Below are 21,216 nucleotides of genomic sequence, written 5' to 3'. Positions count from 1 at the left end.
AAGGCCAAACTCTTTCCTCTACCAGAATTATAGACCACCCTCTCCTGCAGTTAGAATCATCCTAAAGGTGCAACCAATTCTTTTCTTAGTCAAGTGGAATGTCAAACACCTCAGGCTTGTAGGTACTGTTAATACTTTCTACCCTGCTCTGATCATCACTGAGCATGTCTCTTGTCAACTGGACTTTCTTGGTCAGACTCTCAAGAATACAAACATGGTCCAGAAAAACACACAAAAAACCCAAACTCTTAAATACAGATAACAAACTGGTGGTTGTCAGAGGGGAGGTAGGTGGGGATGAAATAAGTGAAGGGAATTAAGAGGTATAAACTTCCAGTGATCAAAATCAAAAACAAAAACAAAAACAAAAACAAAAAAAACATTATGTCTTACCCCTTTCTGGAGTGCTCAGCTATAGCCTGTAATGTGGAACAAATTCATAAAAACTATAGTCAGAAGAAACCCTAAAGAATATTTAGTCTAATCTCTCAGATGACAGATGAAGGCCTTAAAAGTTCTGAATTTTAAGGTGACTTGTGCAGAGTCACACAGCCATGGCCAGGACTAGAACTTAGCTTCTTTTTCCAAGAGAGAATATTCTCACTTTGGGCAAACTTTAGCAGTGAAACCTATGCCTAAATTCCTAGCTATAGTGAAATTCCTTTAAAGTAATATCAGGGCTTGTAGCCAGTGCAAATCTGCATGGTCCAGGAAAACAGCACACTATGTTTCTGAGTCATAACTGGAAAATGGTGAACTTGCTTTCCCATAAGGGAACAGAAAAGGGACTCCTCTATGTAGATCAAAAACTAAATAATGTAATATTTAATATTACCCAAACATGAATGATCCATTGGGGTCTACTTACGCTAAATGTACATTTCTAGATGTGGTATTTCAGGATAAAAAAAATACTCATTTTCACTTTTGATACATATTGACAAATTATCTTCTAGAAAGGTTTTGTATTCTCATGATCCATATATGACAAAACCAGGTCTGTATATATTTGATTCCTGCTCTCAGTTTGGCAGGAAGGAAAAAGAAAGCTCTAAATGAAAGCCAGTCACAGTCGTGAGTTGTGGAATCAACAAACCTCCTTTTTTTTTTTACATTTTTTTTCCACCAAGAATTTTGTGGCCACAACTTTGTAAAGGGAATGAATGGATCACAGACCTGCTGTACAACGTATCTATTTTCCAAAAGCCAATTTATAATTCTCAGTCATTTCAGAGTTTCAAGTCGAGATAGTGGAGGCAAATGGACAGCTGGTTCCTGGCTCAGCCCCCTTTCCTGCCCAGCCCTGTTTCAGCTCACATGGAAAGAGCTTTGTGCACACCCACATAACACTCTGGCCTACATTTTCCAGACTCTATTCAAGTCTCTCCCTCAGCAGCTTCTCCTGGGCCACTTGTGACCCAACCGCACATACGAGTGTCTTGGGATATCCTGAGGGCACATGCACAGGGAAGAGGCTCTCACAAGATGCTTGGTAAGGCAGTTTTGAATGCTTGTTGTTTAGATCAGGGTCCAGGAAAGGAGGGCCTTTGCTTCCATGTGCACGTGCCCCTTGCGCCCGTGGACTGGCTCCCTCACTCCATGAAGAAGGCTCAGCTGGAGAAGGGCCAGGGCTCTATCTTCAACATGTGGAGCCTAGGTCAGGGGCCTCTCTTTTCTGGATCTAAGCCTGGTAATGTTTACCCCAGTTGTGGGAAAAAGTAGCACAGATTATAAAGGATTAGGAAATTAGAGTTGGGAGGCAGTTTCTGTTTTTATTTTGTTTTGCTTTATTTTTTTATTTTATGTTTTTAAAAATTGAAGTAGAGTTGACATGTTGCATGCATTTCCGATGTGTAGCATGGTGGTTCTACAACCTCATATGTTACACTCTGCTCACCGTCTCTCACCATACAATGCTATTATAATTCCATTGATTATATTCTTTATGCTCTACCTTTTGTCCCTATGACTTACTCATTCTGTAACCGGAAGCCTGTATCTCCCAGTCTCCTTCACCCATTTTGCCCCTCCCCCACCCCCTGCTCCTTCGGTTCTGCTTTTAGGTTGAGTTTTTGAGGTAAGCCATTTGAGAAGATAAAGTTTGAATAAAACCTTAATAAAAGAGGGAGAGTTAACTATAAGTTTTCTGGAGAAGAGTATGCTAGGCAAGTACAAAAGTCCTGATGTAGGAGCATGCCTCGCGTATCTGATGAACAGCAAGAGGTCGGTGTACAATGGAGGGGAGTAAGTGAAAGGAACGAGATGAGCTCAGAGAGATGTCGAGCGTGAGGGTGAGGGACGGTCATACAGGGACTTGTATGGCACTGTGAGGTCATTTCTTTCACTTAATGAAACGGATAGCCTTTTGTAGGTCACAAGCGTAAGATGATTCACCTCACGTTTTCAAGGATCACTCTGGTGGCTGTGTTGATAGCAGATTCTTGAGCAGTGGAAGAGTCAGGGACACTAGTGAGTGGGCTATTACAGTTATTCAGGGAAAAAAATGGTGGTACGCTGTAGACTAGATGAGAAAGAGTTGGATTTTCGATATATGTTAGGATAGAGTCAGCTAGATCTATTCCTCGAGGTTGCAGGTGAAGAGACGTCTCCTATGTGATATTAAAGTGGTGTGGATTTTAACAGCTGGATATCTGATTGTGACGTGTAGGACAGACATCCAGGCTGGAGGTATACATTTGGGTGCTGTGGGCTTGAAGATGGTATTTAAAGTTGTTAGACAACCTAAGTTCGCCAAGTGTTAGCATGAATGAACTAGGAAAAGATCGACTGAGCTGTGGGATCCTCAGGGAGCAGAGAAGCGATCAGCAAAAAGGCTGGAGAGAGAGAGTTTGGAAGGAAACTAAGCGGGGATGGTGGCTTCAAGCCAAGTGAAGAAAGTCTATGAAGGAAGAGGGTGTGATCAATGGGGTCGAACGTTATAATGTTCAAGGTAAGGTAAAAACTGAACCAATGGGCCATTAGATTTAGCAAATCAGGCATCATTGTTGGACTTCTCAAAAGCCATTTCACAGAGTTTCATTTGAACAAAAGCCTAAATGGAGTACATTTAAGTTAGAAGGGGTGGAGTAGAATTGGAGAATTACATGTAGACAATTACTCAACAAGTTAAAATATATGCAAAAATCCACAAAAAAAGGTATTTAAAAACTCCAACTCTCTACTTAAAAATAATCATGGTTATTTTAATACATTTTCCTTGTGTGTGTATATTATTAAAGGAGTCATACCATAAACATCCCCTGAGTCATTAATTATTCTATAAAAGCAAGACTTTAATTACTATAAAGCTATAGTCCATGCCACTATACTAGTATTAATTTAATCCTTTAATATTCAGTTGTTTTCTTATTAGTTATAAATGACAGTGATATGATAAATGCCATCATATGTAAAGCATGGTAAACATCTCTGACTGTATTTCATTAGAATAAATCCATAGACATAGAATTACAAGGTCAAGAGGTGTGAACATTACTTCTTTTGATATATTCTCCTAATTTTCTTTCTTGAAAGGCAGAACCAATTTATACCCTTTTCATTAAAATACAGGAGGGTACTTTCTATCACTTTTTCGACAAGTGGAGTGTTCATAATTTGAAAACAATGTTATGTTGATAGTAGGAAACTTTTAGTTAATTGGTGTAGTTTGATTTTATTTTGTTATCTAATAAATGTGAATATGTTAATAAATTTATCTTAATATCTTGTTTATTGCCTTTTTGCTTTTTTTATTCTTGTTTTATCTAAATAAGACAAGTTATAGTTAACTTTTCCACATTGAGATAGTCGCTTTATTCTTATTTTTTCTATTATTTATATTTTTAATTAATCATTAGACATTTATCATGCAAATATACTGCAACTTGAAATCAGGTGTTTATTTTCTTATATTTCAGTTATGGTTTCATTTTATAGGAATTAAATCTAATTTATCTGTATTTTACATTGTGAATTCACATAGGGTCATAGTCTTTTCTTCCCCCCAAGAAACAAATACCTCAACAGCATTTGTTGAGTAATTTCTCTTCTGAACGTCTTTGAAATGTCACTTGCATGTTAACCTACAATATTTTATGGAATAAAATATATCCCTTGACTTTCTGTTTTGTTTACAGGAACTCTTCATTCTCACACCAATGTCCCTGTCTTTAATTCTTTCTTTACAAAATGTGTTGAAATCTGGTTGTACCATTCCACAAATGGCTTGGGTATTCTCACATATGTATTCCTCTGGATAAATTTAGAACAATTTTGTCTTATTTTAGTCTAAAATATGGTTGTAGTTTATACTGGAAGTGCAGTCTATCTCTGCATCAATTTAAGTGTTCTTTAAAAAAAAAGTTTTAATTTAATTTAATTTATTTTATTTTTTGTGATTCATCTAAATAAGAATTCTATTTATTTATTTATTTATTTATTTATTTACTTACTTACTTACTTACTTATTTTAATATGAAATTCATTGTCAAATTGGTTTCCATACAACACCCAGTGCTCATCCCAACAGGTGCCCTCTTCAATACCCATCACCCACCCTCTCCTCCCTCCCACCCCCCATCAACCCTCAGTTTGTTCTCAGTTTTTAAGAATCTTTTATGCTTTGGCTCCCTCCCTCTCTAACCTTTTTTTTCCGCCCCTTCCCCTCCCCCATTGTCTTCTGTTAAGTTTCTCAGGATCCACATAAGAGTGAAAACATTTGGTATCTGTCTTTCTCTGTATGACTTATTTCAGTTAGCATAACACTCTTCAGTTCCATCCACATTACTACAAAGGCCATATTTCATTCTTCCCATTGCCACGTAGTATTCCATTGTGGATATAAACCACAATTTCTTCATCCATTTATCAGTTGATGGACATTTAGGCTCTTTCCATAATTTGGCTATTGTTGAAAGTGCTGCTACAAACATTGGAGTAAAGTGGCCCTATTCATCAGCACTCCTGTATCCCTTGTGTAAATTCCTAGCAGTGCTATTGCTGGGTCATAGGGTAGATCTATTTTTAATTTTTTGAGGAACCTCCACACTGTTTTCCAGAGTGACTGCACCAGTTTGCATTCCGACCAACAGTGAAAGAGGGTTCCCGTTTCTCCACATCCTCGCCAGCATCTATAGTCTCCTGATTTGTTCATTTTAGCCACTCTGACTGGCATGAGGTGGTATCTGAGTGTGGTTTTGATCTATATTTCCCTGATGAGGAGTGACGTTGAGCATCTTGTCATGTACCTGTTGGCCATCTGGATGCCTATTCATGTTTTCTGCCCATTTCTTCACTGGATTATTTGTTTTCCAGGTGTGGAGTTTGGTGAGCTCTTTATAGATTTTGGATACTAGCCCTTTGAGCAGTATGTCATTTGCAAATATCTTTTCCCATTCTGTTAGTTTTTCTCATGGCCTTTTAGTTTTGTTGATTGTTTTCTTTGCAGTGCAGAAGCTTTTTATCTTCATGAGGTTCCAATAGTTCATTTTTGCTTTTAATTCCCTTGCCTTTGGAGAGGTATCAAGTAAGAAATTGCTGCGGCTGAGGTCAGAGAGGTTTTTTCCTTCTTTCTCCTCTACGGTTTTGATGGTTTCCTGTCTCATATTCAGGTCCTTTATCCATTTTGAGTTTATTTTTGTGAATGGTGTAAAAAAGTGGTCTAAAGTGGTCTAGTTTCAACCTTCTGCATGTTGCTGTCCAGTTTTCCAGCACCATTTTTTAAAGAGACTGTCTTTTTCCATTGGATATTCTTTCCTGCTTTGTCAAAGATTACTTGGCCATACATTTGTGGGTCTAATCCTGGGGTTTCTATTCTATTCCATTGGTCTATGTGTCTGCTTTTGTGCCAATACTATGCGGCTTTGATGATTACCAGCTTTGTAATAGAGGCTAAAGTCTGGGATCGTGATGCCTCCCACTTTGGTCTTCTTCCAAAATTACTTAGGCTATTTGGGGTCTTTCGTGGTTCCATACAAATTTTAGGATTGCTTGTTCTAGCTTTGAGAAGAATGCTGGTGCAATTTTGGGATTTCATTAAATGTGTAGATTCCTTTGGGAAGTATTAAGATTTTAACAATATTTATTCTTCCGACCCATGAGCATGGAATGTTTTTCCATTTCTTATATATCTTCTTCAATTACCTTCATAAGCTTTCTATAGTTTTCAGCATACAGATCTTTTACATCTTTGGTTAGATTTATTCCTAGGTATTTTATGCTTCTTGGTGCAATTGTGAATGGGATCAGTTTCTTTATTTGTCTTTCTGTTGCTTCCTTATTAGTGTATAAGAATGCAACTGATTTCTGTACATTGATTTTGTATCCTGCGACTTTGCTGAATTCATATATCAGGTCTAGCAGACTTTTGGTAGAGTCTATCGGGTGTTCCATGTATAATACCATGACATCTGCAAAAAGTGAAAGCTTGACTTCATCTTTGCCAATTTTGATGCCTTTGATTTCCTTTTGTTGTCTGATTGCTGATGCTAGCACTTCCAACACTATGTTAAACAACAGCGGTGAGAGTGGACATCCCTGTCATGTCCCTGATCTCAGGGGGAAAGCTCTCAGTTTTTCTCCATTGAAGATGATGTTAGCTGTGGGCTTTTCATAAATGGCTTTTATGATCTTTAAGTATGTTCCTTCTATCCCAACTTTCTCGAGGGTTTTTATTAAGAAAGGATGCTGAATTTTGTCAAATGCTTTTCCTGCATCGATTGACAGGATCATATGGTTCTTATCTTTTCTTTTATTAATGTGATGTATCACATTGATTGATTTGCGAATGTTGAACCAGCCCTGCATCCCAGGAATGAATCCCACTTGATCATGGTGAATAATTCTTTTTATATGCTGTTGAATTTGATTTGCTAGTATCTTATTGAGAATTTTTGCATCCATATTCATCAGGGATATTGGCCTGTAGTTCTCTTGTTTTGCTGGGTCTCTGTCTGGTTTAGGAATCAAAGTGATGCTGGCTTCATAGAATGAGTCTGGAAGTTTTCCTTCCCTTTCTATTTTTTGGAACCACTTGAGAAAGATAGGTATTATCTCTGCTTTAAATGTCTGGTAGAATTCCCCAGGGAAGCCATCCGGACTCTTATTTGTTGGGAGATTTTTGAAAACTGGTTCAATTTCTTTGCTGGTTATGGTTCTGTTCAAGTTTTCTATTTCTTCCTGTTTGAGTATTGGAAGTGTGTGTATGCTTAGGAATTTGTCCATTTCTACCAGATTGTCCAGTTTGTTGGCATATATTATAGTTTTTCATACTATTCCCTGATAATTGTTTGTATCTCTGAGGGATTGGTTGTAATAATTCCATTTTCATTCATGATTTTATCTATTTGGGTCCTCTCCCTTTTCTTTTTGAGAAGACTGGCTGGAGGTTTATCAATTTTTTTTTTTTTTTTCAGAAAACCAGCTCTTGGTTTCATTGATCTGCTCTACAGTTTTTTTAGATTCTATATTGTTTATATATGCTCTGACCTTTATTATTTCCCTTCTTCTACTGGGTTTGGGGTGTCTTTGCTGTTCTGCTTCTAGTTCCTTTAGGTGTGCTGTTAGATTTTGTATTTGGGATTTTTCTTGTTTCTCGAGATAGGCCTGGATGGCAATGTAGTTTCCTCTCAGGACTGCCTTTGCTGCGTCCCAAAGCGTTTGGATTGCTGGATTTTAATTTTCATTTGTTTCCATATATTTTTAAATTTCTTCTCTAATTGCATGGTTGACCCATTCATTCTTTAGTAGGGTGTTCTTTAACCTCCATGCTTTTGGAGGTTTTCCAGACTTTTTCCTGTGGTTGATTTCAAGCTTCATGTCATAGTGGTCTGCAAGTGTGCATGGTATGATCTCAATTCTTTTATACTTATGAAGGGCTGTTTTGCGACCTAGTATGTGATCTATCTTGGAGAATGTTCCATGTGCACTTGAGAAGAATGTATATTCTGTTGCTTTGGGATGCGGAGTTCTAAATATATCTGTCAAGTCCATTTGATCCAATGTATCATTCAGGGCCCTTGTTTCTTTATTGATCCTGTGTCTAGATGATCTCTCCATTGCTATAAGGGGAGTATTAAAGTCCCCTGTGATTACCACATTCTTACCAATAAGGTTGCTTATGTTTGTGATTAATTGTTTTATATATTTGAGGGCTCCCATATTTGGCGCATAGACATTTTTAATTGTCAGCTATTCCTGATGGATAGATCCTGTAATTATTATATAATTCCCTTCTTCATCTCTTGTTATAGCCTTTAATGTAAAGTCTAGTTTGTCTGATATAAGTATTGTTACTCCAGCTTTCTTTTGACTTCCAGTAGCATGAAAGATAGTTCTTCATCCCCTCACTTTCAATCTGAAGGTGTCCTCAGGTCTAAAATGAGTCTCTTGTAGACAGAAGATAGATGGGTCTTGTTTTTTATCCATTCTGATACCCTATGTCTTTTGGTGGGAGCATTTAGTCCATTTATATTCAGTGTTATTATGGTAAGATATGGGTTTAGAGTCATTGTGATATCTGTAGGTTTCATGCGTGTAGTGATGTCTCTGGTATTTTGTGGTCCTTGCAACATTTCACTCACAGAATCCCCCTTAGGATCTCTTGTATGGATGGTTTAGTGGTGATGGATTCCTTCAGTTTTTGTTTGGGAAGACCTTTATCTCTCCTTCTATTCTGAATGACAGACTTGCTGGATAAAGGATTCTCGGCTGCATATTTTTTCTGTTCATCACATTGAAGATTTCCTGCCATTCCTTTCTGGCCTGCCAAGTTTCAGTAGATAGATCCGTCACTAGTCTTATGGGTCTCCCTTTGTATGTTAGGGTGTGTGTATCCCTAGCTGCTTTCAGAATTTTCTCTTTATCCTTGTATTTTGCCAGTTTCACTATGATATGTTGTGCAGAAGATCGATTGAAGTTACGTTTGAAGGGAGTTCTCTGTGCCTCTTGGATTTCAATGCCTGTTTCCTTCCCCAGATGAGGGAAGTTCTCAGCTATGATTTGTTCAAGTACACCTTCAGCCCCTTTCTCTCTCTCTTCCTCTTCTGGAATCCCTATTATACAGATATTGTTCTGTTTGATTGCATCACTTAGTTCTCTAATTCTCCCCTCATACCCCTGGATGTTTTTTTATCTCTCTTTTTTCTCAGCTTCTCCTTTTTCCATAATTTTATCTTCTAGTTCACCTATTCTCTCCTCTGCCTCTTCAATCTGAGTTGTGGTCGCCTGCATTTTATTTTCACCTCATTTTTAGCATTTTTTAGCTCCTCCTGACTATTTTTTAGTCCCTTGGTCTCTGTGGCAATAGATTCTCTGATGTCCTCTATGCTTTTTTCAAGTACAGCGATTAATTTTATGACAATTATTCTAAATTCTTGTTCTGTTATATTGCTTAAATCGTTTTTGATCAATTCGTTAGCTGGCGCTACTTCCTGGAGTTTCTTTTGAGGAGAATTCTTCCATTTCATCATTTTGGATAGTCCCTGGGTGCCGAAGAACTGCAGGGCCCTTCCTCTGTGCTGTCTGGAGTAACTTGTGTTGGTGGGCAGGGCTGCAATCAGACACAATGTCTGTCCCCAGCCCACCGCTGGGGCCACAGTCAGACTGGTGTGTACTTTATCTTCCCCTTTCCCAGGGGCAGAACTCACTGTGGAGTGGTGTGGCCCTTGTCTGGGCTACTTGCACACTGCCAGGCTTGTGGTGCTGCTTTGATGGGATCTGGTGCATTAACCGGGGGGATCTGCAAGGTGCACAGGGGGCAGGAGGGGCAGGCTTAGCTCACTTTGCCATAGGTTGTCCCCTGTAGGAGGGGCCGTGCAGCACCAGGAGGGAGGCAGACCCATCGGAGGGATGGATCCAGAGAAGCACAGCGTTGGGCGTTTGCGCAGTGCAAGCAAGGTCGGTGACAGGAACTGGTTCCCTTTGGGATTTCGGCTGGGGGATGGGAGAGGGAGATGGCGCTGGCCAGTGCCTTTGTTCCCCATCGAGCTGAGCTCTGTCTTCCAGGGTTCAACACCTCTCCCTCCTGGTGACCTCTCACCTTCCCGCTCTCTGAGCGGAGCTGTTGACTTATAACATTCGTGATGTTAAGTCCTGCTGGCTGACGGAACTCGCGGAGTCCAGCCCCTCCATGTTTGCAAGCCAGACTCAGGGGCTCTGCCTTGCCAGGCGGTCTGCCCTTCCACAGCTCCAGCTCCCTCCCTCCAGTCCGTGTAGCATGCACCGCCTCTCCGCCCTTCCTACCCTCTTCCGTGGGCCTCTTGTCTACGCTTGGCTCCAGAACGTCCTGTTCTGCTAGTCTTCTGGCAGTTTTCTGGGTTATTTAGGCAGATGTGGGTGGAATCTAAGTGACCAGCGGGACGAGGCGAGCCCAGAGTCCTCGTACGCCACCATCTTCTGATGACTTTATTTATTTATTTTAAAAAGTTTTATGGTGACAGACCCAAAGCAGTAAATGTGATACAGCACATTAATAGAATGAAAAGTAAAAATCATATAATCATCTCAATAGCTGCAGAAAAAGCATTGCACAAAATTCAACATCCCATTTTTGATAAAAACTCTCTAGAGGTTGGGTATAGAAGGAACATGTCTGAACGTGATAAAGGCCACATATGACAAGCCCAAAGCTAATGTCATACTTAACAGTGAAAGGTTGAGAGTTTTTCCTCTAATATCAAGGACAAGACAAGGGTATCCACTGTCAGCTGTTTTTCAACATAGTCCTCAAAGTCTTAACCAGGGCAATCAGGCAAGAAAAAAGAAATAAGGTTGCAGGATACAATGTCAATATACAAAAACCAGTTTCATTTCTTTACACTAAAACACATGATCCAAAAAAGAAAGAAAATAATACCATTTATAAAAGCATCAAAAACAATAAAATACTTATGAATAAATTTAACCATGCAGGTGAAAGATCTATGCATTGAAAACTATAAGACTTTTATACAAGTAATATAAAAGTAATATAAAAGACACAAATAAATGGAAAGATATCCTGTGTTCATAGATTAGAATTAATATTATTAAAATGTTCATACTACCCAAAACTATATATAGATTCAATGCAATCCCTATCAAGGTTCCAAGGGCATTTTTTACCAAAGTAGAAAAAATTAATTCTAAAAATTGTATGGAACCACAAAAGATCTCTAAGAATCAAAACAACCCTAAGGAAAAAAAAAGAACAAAGTGGACACATCACACTTCTTGATTTCAAACTATATTACGAAACTATGGTAATCAAAACAGCATGATACTGGCATAAATACACACACACACACACACACACACACACACACACACACACAAATGGAACAGAATCAAAAGCTCAGAAATAAACCCTTGCATATATAGTCAACTAGTATTTGAGAAGGGAACTAAGAATATTCAAAGGGAAAAGATAGTGTTTTCAATATAGATGGTGCTGGGAAACTGGATATTGACATGCAAAAGAATGAAAGTGGGCCACTATCTTAAACCACTTATAAAAATTAACTAGAAATGAATTAAAGACTTAAATGTATGACATGAAACCAAAACACCACTAGAGGAAAATATAGGGAAAAGGCTCCTTGACATTGATTTTGGCAATGATTTTATGGATATGGTACCTAAAACATAAGCAACAAAAGTAAAAGTAAACAAATGGGACTTTGCCAAACTAAAAAGTTTCTGCACAGAAAAAAAAAAAAGCAAAATGAAAAGGCAACCTACAGAGTCGGAGAAAATATTTGCAAACTATATATCTAATAAAGGGTTAATATCTAAAATGTATAAGGAACTCATACAACTCAAAAGCAAAACAAAACAAAACAGAAAAACTCATAATAATCCAATTAAAAATGGTCAAAGAACCCGAATACACATTTTGCCAAAGAAGGTATTTCAATCTCCAACAAGTCTGTGAAAAGGTGCAAATGTCATTAATCATCAAGAAAATGTGCATTAAAACCATAACAAGGTGTCACCTCACAACTGTTAGAATGGCTGTCATCAAGAAGATAAGAGATAACATGTGTGGGGAAGATTGTGGAGAAAAAGGAACCCTGGTGCACTGTTGGTAGGAATGTAAATTGGTGTAGCCACTGTGGAAAACAGTATGGAGGCTCCTCAAAAAGTTAAAAGTAGAACTACCATATGATCCATCAATTGGACTTTTGAGTACATATCTGAACTAAATTCAATTACTATCTTGAAAAGATAACCACACCCCTGTGTTCACTGGAGTATTGTTTACAATGGCCAAGACATGGAAACAACCTGTGTCCACTGACAGATGAATGGATAACGAAAATGTGGTATATATAGAGAGAATGAACTATTACTCAGCCATAAAAAATCCTGCCATTTGTGACAACATGGATGAAACTTGGGGGCGTTTTGCTAAATGAAATAAGTAGACAGAGAAAGACAAATACTATATGATCTCACATATATGTAGAATCTAGAAGAAACAAACTCATAGAAACAGAGAACAAATTGGTGGTTGTCAGGGGTTAGCATGAACTTCCCTTATGTCTGGGGCCTCCAGCTATTCTAGACTGGGATACTAGTATACGCTTATACTTTAATGATCTGTTAAAATCTTGTTGATTCTCCTTACTCACGAATATGATGGTTAGTTCTTTTCCTCAGGATCTACCACAGATGATACAGTTCATATGCTTAAAAAGGCTTATCTCTCTTTGCAATTCAGGTTATGAGTTTCCTTGTGACCTCATCTCCCTGATGGGCCCATAGAAACTTATGATTTGCATTTTATATGGTTCTCTTTTATAGTTGATTGGGAGTGGGTTTCCTTTGTGGGTTTCTACATACTAAATGGAAGTAAAAAATCCAGGTAAGAGTTAAACTCTTACCTTCATCTGTTGGACTCTGTTTATGGTACCACAGTTAAATTTGCTCTGCTTATAAATAATGATTCATAGCACAGATAGCTTCCATGAATTCTTCTGCTTTTGCTCATGCCCTTAGCACTGTAAGGATGAAGACACTTATCTCCAAAGGTACTGTGCATCTCTGCTCATCCACTCTGAACTTGACTGTATTGAATAAGCGAAATGAAATAAACACGGGGGAGGATACAACATGTGGCCAGTTGGGGAAAGATCACGACTTTGTCCCCACTGACCAGTCAGTGGGGTGTATGGAATGGCTGTTGAGGTCTTACAAACATCTTACGTGCATCTCTAGCTTCATTGTCTAGCATTCCTGCCTATAAATGCCATACAGTAGCCGAAGTGAAATACCCACCATTTCCCACACATACCTGAATTTATATGCAAATGCTGATTTCCCTTCTGTAATGCCTTTTCCAATCTGCAAAGGTCCTCAGTTAATCTAAACTTCAAAGAATAGGGTCTGGAGCTAAGGGCTGCAAGAAGGGACAAACTAGTAGATGCTTAGCAAATTCCTTTTCTTAACCCACAGACTTTAGCCTTAGGACCAAAGCCTGGTGTGTGAACCAGGCTTTGAGTGGTTTCCCAGGACTTCTTTGTGGTTCAATGTCAGTATTTGTGCAGTAAATGAACCATATGCCCACTTCCTCTGTAACACTTTGAAGAAAGTTCATTGGAATGATGGAAATGTGTAGTGCTCTCTAGTCATTCATGAAGTTCAAAATCTAAATAGAGCCACTGATAAGATTTGTATCTTTCAAACCAGACATCCAACTTTCCATTATTACAAGGAAATGGAAACAGAATTTGTGTTCCCTTTTGCTTGGCATCCTTCAATCTGCAAGGAGTGATGACCAAAGAATTGCTGAGAGGGTGAGCCAAGAGGGAGCTGGTGACATTGTGAAGTATGGCGATGTCATTTGTTTTCTCAGATCATATTTGAGACTTTTTGATTTTAGGGGAGTAAATTTTCTTCCTGCGGACAATAAAGGTAATTATTGTGTCTTGAAGAAACTGCTTAAAGATCAAATTTGGTTTCCTTACTCTGCAAATGAAGGATTTATTCTATGGATTAAACACATTCAACCGTAACGTTCAGTAGTTCTTGGCTACATTATGCATTATACTTCCTCACACAGTGTTTTCCGGGTTGAATATAACGGGAGAAAAAGGCACGCAGTAAATGTGGCTTTCGATTTTATTCTTCTCTGCTTCCTTTTGTTCGGAGTTATTCACTTACATGAAATTGTGTGCCGAGTGCAGAAAGCAGTGTTGCTGCCCTAATCTTTCATTGTAGCCTAAAAAACAATTTGACTATACAGAGTCCTAGAAACAATTACCCGTAAGTATTTCCATGAAAACTTCAGTTATTTCTTTGTGAGTTTCCTGTCACAAATGAAAACTGGATGGACAGGGGAAATATGTGAAATCTTCAAAGCTATACTGAGGAATGGGATTGTTTCTACTTGCTTGGAGAAGGAAATATCAAAATAGCCAAGTTAGCACATTCAGTAATACAGTGGCTTCTTAAGGAATTAGAATTAAAAAGTCATTAACAATAGGCAGTACATTCTAAAGAAAGTGACCTGACCATTTTGGGCCCATAGTCTTTGTATTCCTACCTCCTCATAAGTAGCCCAGTTAGACAGCAAAGACAAAATGGAGATGAGCAATGCTTTTTTTCAACAGAGGTTGGTTCAATTCATTCATTCTTCTTATTCCACAGAAAAATGAAAGATAGAAAGGGAAATCCTTTTAGATGGAAGAAAGAGAGTAGAGTGTGTGTTGGGGCAGGGGAAGTGTGTATATCTATTCATCAGTGCTGGAGTGTTTCCTGTTTGGTCCCCTTCAAATTTGCTAGAATCAAAACCTATCTAAATACTTTAACTAGGTGAGGAGATTCCTGCAGTGATTCACCAACTACTTTTTTTTTTCTCCAGATTCCACATACCTCCAGGCTCATAAATATTCAGAGTGCTCAGACTACTTCTAAAGTATATATATTTAGTCAAGAGAACAACAGCTTCAGTGCTGCCCAGAAAAGCTATGCTCCACGCTTGTGCCTCATTCACAATGGCTTCCTGGTAAGTTCACTGTGACAAAATTCTTCCTCACTGCTTTTGTCCACAGGACTCAGGTCTTTTTGGTGTTTATGTTACTACAAGCATGCTTTCAGCTTTCTGTCACTGTCCAAATTCCTGAAGTCCCTATATCACCATCACCACCCCAACAGCGTATCTACCAAGAGTTCTTTCTGGTTCTGCTCCAGTCCGCTACTCATTTATTCCTCAGGATAAAGAAATCTTCTTTTAAAAATATTCTCCAGGAAGCTCCTGGAATCCAGATAGTCCTGCCCAGGAGCTGCAATGGAGTCAGTCTTCATCAGACTAATTTCAAAGTTACCAACTTCTGGGTTTTTCAGTTCACTTTCCAGAAGGAAGTAAATTTGGTTCCTAAAACCTTGCTTAGGTATGCATTTCCTCTTTCTTCTTGCAGTCTCTACCTTGTTTTTAAGAGCTTTTGCTTGAAATAAATAAATGCTTAACTCTTGGGGAACTAACCACCTAAGAAAATATGCCAGGTATGATAGAGCAAGAAGGAAATATCTTGAGAACCAGGCTGACTTGGACAGCACAGTCTAATTTTCTTGATTAAGCCTCTTTAAAAAATTGTATTCTGTCCACATTTTTCTCATCTCTAAAATGGGACTAATAAACATGCTCATAAATTAACTGTGGCAGATAAGTATGAAAATATACCTGAGACATTCAGTATGGTGCCTGACCCATAGAAATATGCATGATACTTTCTTGTCCCTTGTTTTCTTGTTCCTCTTCCTTACCTCACTCAGACCACTTAAGTTGAGCTCAAAATAGAAAATGTACAGGTACACTTTAACATAACTGACAGAGGGAAGTCCTTGTATCTTATTATAAACTATGGAACCATACTTGTATTGACATTAATCACCTTCTTCCAAATATACTCTGGTGAAAATTGCTATGATTTCTGTCTCCAGTTAAATCAACTGCTCTGATCTTTTCCTCTCTCCCTTCCTTCCTTCCTTCCTTCCTTCCTTCCTTCCTTCCTTCCTCTTTCTGTGGCTTTCTTTCTTTCTTTCTTTCTTTCTTTCTTTCTTTCTTTCTGCTTTTTTTGATTGAAACAAAGGTGACACACAATGTTACATTAGTTTCAGATGTACAACATAGTGGTTGGACAAGTCTATACAATATGCTATGCTCATCACAACTGTAGCTACCATCTGTCACCACATACTATTACAGTGTCACTGACTATATTCCCTATGGTGTACCTGTTATTTTCGTGACATTCAATTTCTCTGATTTTATCAAAGAAGAAATATACTAATATTAAAAAAAATTTATATATGAACACTTACTCCAAAGAGATCCACTTAAAGCACTTCTGAACAGCATATGTGTTATCTTCAAGAAAACTAGAGATTGGTGAAGTTTTGCTTCACTGTTTAGATGCCTATAAGAACTGACAGAAAACCTTTTGCAATAACCAAAGTGTAATTCTTTCTTGATATTTTCATTTTCTCTACTATTTACTGAGAGAAATCTGGCTTAAGTTAGAAAAGTAGTTGGCAATCAGTAAGCACTTCGGTTCAAGATGTTATAAACTGTCAAAAACCAAACTTTCCAAGGCGATTACCTCTCTTTGGCCCTATTACATCTCATGATTGAACTGTCACCTACTTGTTTTATTCATTATGATAATGGGTGCAGTGGTAAACGTATGCAAAGTATAGAAAGTCAGGTTACGGCTTGTTAGGAAGACAGTTTGATAGGCCATGCATTTGAACATTTGGAAGATATCAGTCAAAATCTGAGATCTGTTTAAGCAGGCATCTTGACAGGAATGATAACACATTTACCATCTCTACAGTCAATAAATTGCTTCCTTACCTCCAGATACCTTTTGTGTAATAAAATGTACCTTAAAATGCATTCAGGGACGCCTGAATGGCTCAGTCAGTTAATTGGTTAATCGTCCGATTTCAGCTCAGGTCATGATCTCACAGTTCGTGAGTTTGAGCCCTGCATCAGGCTGTCTGTTGTCGGCACAGAGCCCGCATCAGATCCTCTGTGCCTCCTCCCCATCCCTGTCACCTCTCTGTCCCTCCACTGCTCCCTCTCTAAGAACAAAATAAACATTTAAAAAATGCATTCAAAAACAACTTCTTTCTTTCCTCCTCCCTCTGCCCCTTCTTTTTCCTCCCTCTCCACCTCCTCCCCTGCCCCATCTCCACTCCTTCCTCTTTTTCCTCTTCCTTCCTCTTCTATGCTCTAGAAGTGTGTGGAAAAGACTTCTTGCTAAATGACTATACATTTTTGTTCTCCCTTAGGTGAAGAATCCAGATTTTATTGGAGGAGGTAATGAAGTCACCTAAAGTATTTCATTTTCTAGTACTCTTGGTCAATTGTCGACAAAAGTATCGTGTGGGCTCTCTCTGCCAAAAAGAAGCTGACTCAGCTGCTTCCTGGACTGTGAACAAAGTGGCAGAAATTTGAGAAGTCAACTTGGACTATGAGATGACCTTGGGGATAGAAGCCACAAACTAGGAGGTAGAACAGAAAGATGGAAGGAACATGAGCCCTGAGTACTCTGGAACCTGCAAAGTTTTGCCTAAATACTCCAGATTCCCTTTGCCTGAGAGAAAAGTAAACTTTTATTTTCTTTAAGCCTTTTATATTTTGTGTTTTTTTTTCTGTAATGTAGAGCACATCAAATTCTAAGTGATAGAAGTAACATTTTCGGTTCCATGGAATACTATTTTTGTTCTAGGTGTTTTGATCAAAAAGTAAATAAACAAACAATCCCCCAAAACACTAAACAACCGTAAACAATAACAAGATAAAACAAGAACCAAGGAGGTCAATTAAGTTCGTAACACATTTCAGTCTAAAGCCTACACGTAATGCCTCTATGTCAAACATCAATCTAATGCCTACAAGTCTCCATAAAAGAGACTATAGGAGTCTATAGGAGCACATTAAAGGCTCTGTAAATTACGAGATAGGAAAACGGGTTAACTTTGACCAGCCCCTCCCAGAGATAATTATTTGTCTATGATCCCTTTCTTGTGAAACACTTGTTAATATTGTGGATAAGTGACACCACAGGAGCCATTTTAAAATAGAGCCTCAGCAACCACTGCAGACAAACAGCCTTTACTCGCCTTTGTCTGAACCTGGCCAGAGCCTTTGGACCTGGAAAAACAGCAAGGTTTTAAACAATTGCTGGAGAAGTCAGAAGGAGAATGGCCACCCTGATCACAAGAACAGTTGTGGACTTTGTGCAGTCACAATCAGTAATCAATCAGTGCAAAACCCAGAATAGCATAGCTTGTTAACACCATAGAAAACTTTTTCTTTTCTTCAGCTCATGGAATTGCCCCTTTACTTTTCCTGTTATGCTTTCACCCTACAAGTGGGACACTCCTTGGGTTTCTACCTCAATCTGTGTTCCCTGAACTGGAGTTCTAGGATACCAAAATTAATGCCCATATACTTCTCTTTGCAGCTCTTATTTGCAGGTTAACTATACCTTATAGAATACAGTTTAGGAAGCTGTACTTCGGTTTAGTTTTAGGAAACATCACTTTCGAGACTGCCCAGAATACTGGGCTTAATGAAGTCTTGGACTGACTGAGAAAAACGAGAAGCGCCTCCGGCTCTGTTCCTAACCGCCTAGTGAGTCCATCTTCTGTAAAATAAAGGACTTTGAATCAGATTGCCAATTAGCTTTCAGCCCTACACTTCCATGAGGTCAGATTAGGTCTGACAAACAGTTATCTTTTGGGTGTTCTTAGATGCAAGCATATGCGAATAACCTATATATATATATATATATTTTTTTTTTTTTTTAAAAAGCAGAATACAAAGTCTCATATTAAAAAATTTTTTTTCAACATTTAGTTTTTTGGGGACAGAGAGAGACAGAGCATGAACGGGGGAGGGGCAGAGAGAGAGACAGAGACAGAATCGGAAACAGGCTCCAGGCTCTGAGCCATCAGCCCAGAGCCTGACGCGGGGCTCGAACTCACGGACCGCGAGATCGTGACCTGGCTGAAGTCAGACGCTCAACCGACTGCACCACCCAGGTGCCCCAAAAGTCTCATATTTTAAATTCTTCCCCAGCGTCAAAGAAATGTAACCAAGAATTAAACAAGGTAATTTTCTCACAACGTTGTTTCCTGACTTCCTTTACAGTTACCATATTTTTTTCTGTCATGGTTGCATGGGCTGATGGTTACCTTCATGAGGTAATTGCAGGATGGAGTGGGGTCCACTATTCAGATGGAGCTCTGGAGGTCATTGATAGCTCTTAACTAATTTACAGTTCTTTAATTCTGGCTTGAAACTGTTGACAAAAGCACCTAACTGCAAACTAATTCTTATATCAAAGGCCGGTTTAGGGTTGGTATAATCTGTGGGAATATGATTCTTTATACTGAACAGAAATGTCTTCCCAACTGGCTGAACTCAGTGACTCAAATAAATTGAGAAGGAAGAGTATGTAAATGCGTTTTCACTTTTGGCTAACCTCCTTATGTATGCAATTTGATAGTTTTGCTTTACGAGTAGGAAAAGTGACGAAAAGTGTACTAATTTTTCACAAGAATATGCTTTGTTGCAAAGCAACAAATGCAAACTCACCAAAATGGCTTGACCACTTTTTTATTTCACATTTTTAAATTGAATTTTGGAATGTTTTCGTATGTTTGTGTTTTATAGAATTTAACTTCAAGTACTATTTCTGATAATAGGTGTTTTAACACGTGAAATTATCCTAACATTGTTAAAAATTGTAGAGAAGTCATGGAGATAGACACTTGAAGCTGTCCAGGATAAATTCAGTATAGCTGAATACAAAACAAAACAAAACAAAAACTTCAAAGGACATGAATCTAAATTTGCACACCAGAGGAATTAAGAAGGGATTATTTACTTTAACTTGGATCTTCTTAATTCACTACTTTTCCTCATAGTTTTGCCATAGACAGTTAAACCAACAATTCACTGAGAACATATTTGGACAGATAAAACATAGTTTCACAGATCTCTTTTGCAAGCATAAAGAAAGATACACCAAAACCCACACATGTGTAGTCACTTCTACAAGGCTTCAGTTTGTATTAGGTATTTGGCTTGGATGCAAGCCTATGGAAAACCAGCAATGCAGAACCTCTCTCTAATTCATTCATTCATTCATTCATTCATTCATTCATTTTTAATGTTTTTATTTTATGTTTTGAGAGACAGAGACAGAACGCTAGTTGGGGAGGGGCAGAGAGAGAGGGAGACACAGAATATGAAGCAGGCTCCAGGCTCTGAGCTGTCAGCACAGAGCCTAAGGGGGCCTGGAACTCACATACCCGACCACGAGATCATGACGTGAGCTGAAGTCAGACGCTTAACTGAGTCGCCCAGGCACCTCTATCTCTCATTCTTTTAGACCATGTGGGACTGATGGTGAGGGTTGCAAGTGCAAGTCATATATCAAATGCATTTGCTATGGCCAACAGCACAAAATGAGGCTGCTTGTTCCGATGTTATTTATTATCTGCTTTGGGTAGTGTTCTTGGTTGCCTTCAAAGACTGTGAGTTTAGATATTAACATTGAGTTTAAGTTACTGGTCATTCTGTGACACTTTATCAGCAGACATAAAGTGCCAATTCACTCTTTTCTGTGGCCCAGTCAGAACAATGGACAACAATCACTAGATCACATTGCTAAGGGCACCTCACTCAGGCCTGGCAGACTGTGCTGTAGGCTGCTTGGATAATGCATTCATGGCCTTGTCCTCAGGATCCTCACTGAAAATTGTGTAGGACAGATAGAACAGATTATATGGCCTACTTTCACTTCCCTTATCTCCCTTGCTAACAAAACCTTGACTTTGCTCATTTACCACATGATCAAGGAAATGACCTCATCCACGGCTTGGGTGAATCTCAGTTAGACTAAGTAATCATGGTGGTGTTATGTTCATGACTTTGATCATTCAGGTTTGGGCAAGTGACCCAGATGAGGCCGATGAGCCATCTGGAGGGGATTCTAAGATCTGTTCTCTACCTCTTAAGGAGGCTTTGGGGACATGTGTTTCGTGGTGTTGTAGTTACTGATCTAACATCTAGATCTAACATCTAGAACCCCTGCAGGCCTCTTACAAAAGGAAAGGAGCCAACCGGAGAGCAAAGGCCAAACACCAAAGATGGTAAAGCAGAGAGGGGAAATAACCTCTCTGGTAATGGTGACATCATCCTTAATGAATATAACTCCCCCG

At 38.7% G+C, this 21,216-nt stretch overlaps 1 long non-coding RNA gene across 1 annotated transcript in view; it reads left to right on the top strand.

Annotated features, from left to right (window-relative positions):
* Positions 1–17,608, top strand: part of LOC125164215 (uncharacterized) — a 32,683-nt gene extending 15,075 nt beyond the window's left edge. The window contains exons 2-3 of the long non-coding RNA XR_007151685.1: positions 14,840–14,983; positions 17,272–17,608. This is a non-coding gene — a long non-coding RNA (uncharacterized LOC125164215). The remainder of the gene's footprint in view (positions 1–14,839; positions 14,984–17,271) is intronic.
* Positions 17,609–21,216: the final 3,608 nt, after the last annotated feature.

This window comes from Prionailurus viverrinus, chromosome B1 (genome assembly GCF_022837055.1).
Source record: "Prionailurus viverrinus isolate Anna chromosome B1, UM_Priviv_1.0, whole genome shotgun sequence".
NCBI classification, from domain to species: Eukaryota; Metazoa; Chordata; class Mammalia; order Carnivora; family Felidae; genus Prionailurus; species Prionailurus viverrinus.
The sequence above is the reverse complement of the archived record's forward strand: the minus strand, read 5'-3'. Positions and strand labels throughout refer to the sequence as shown.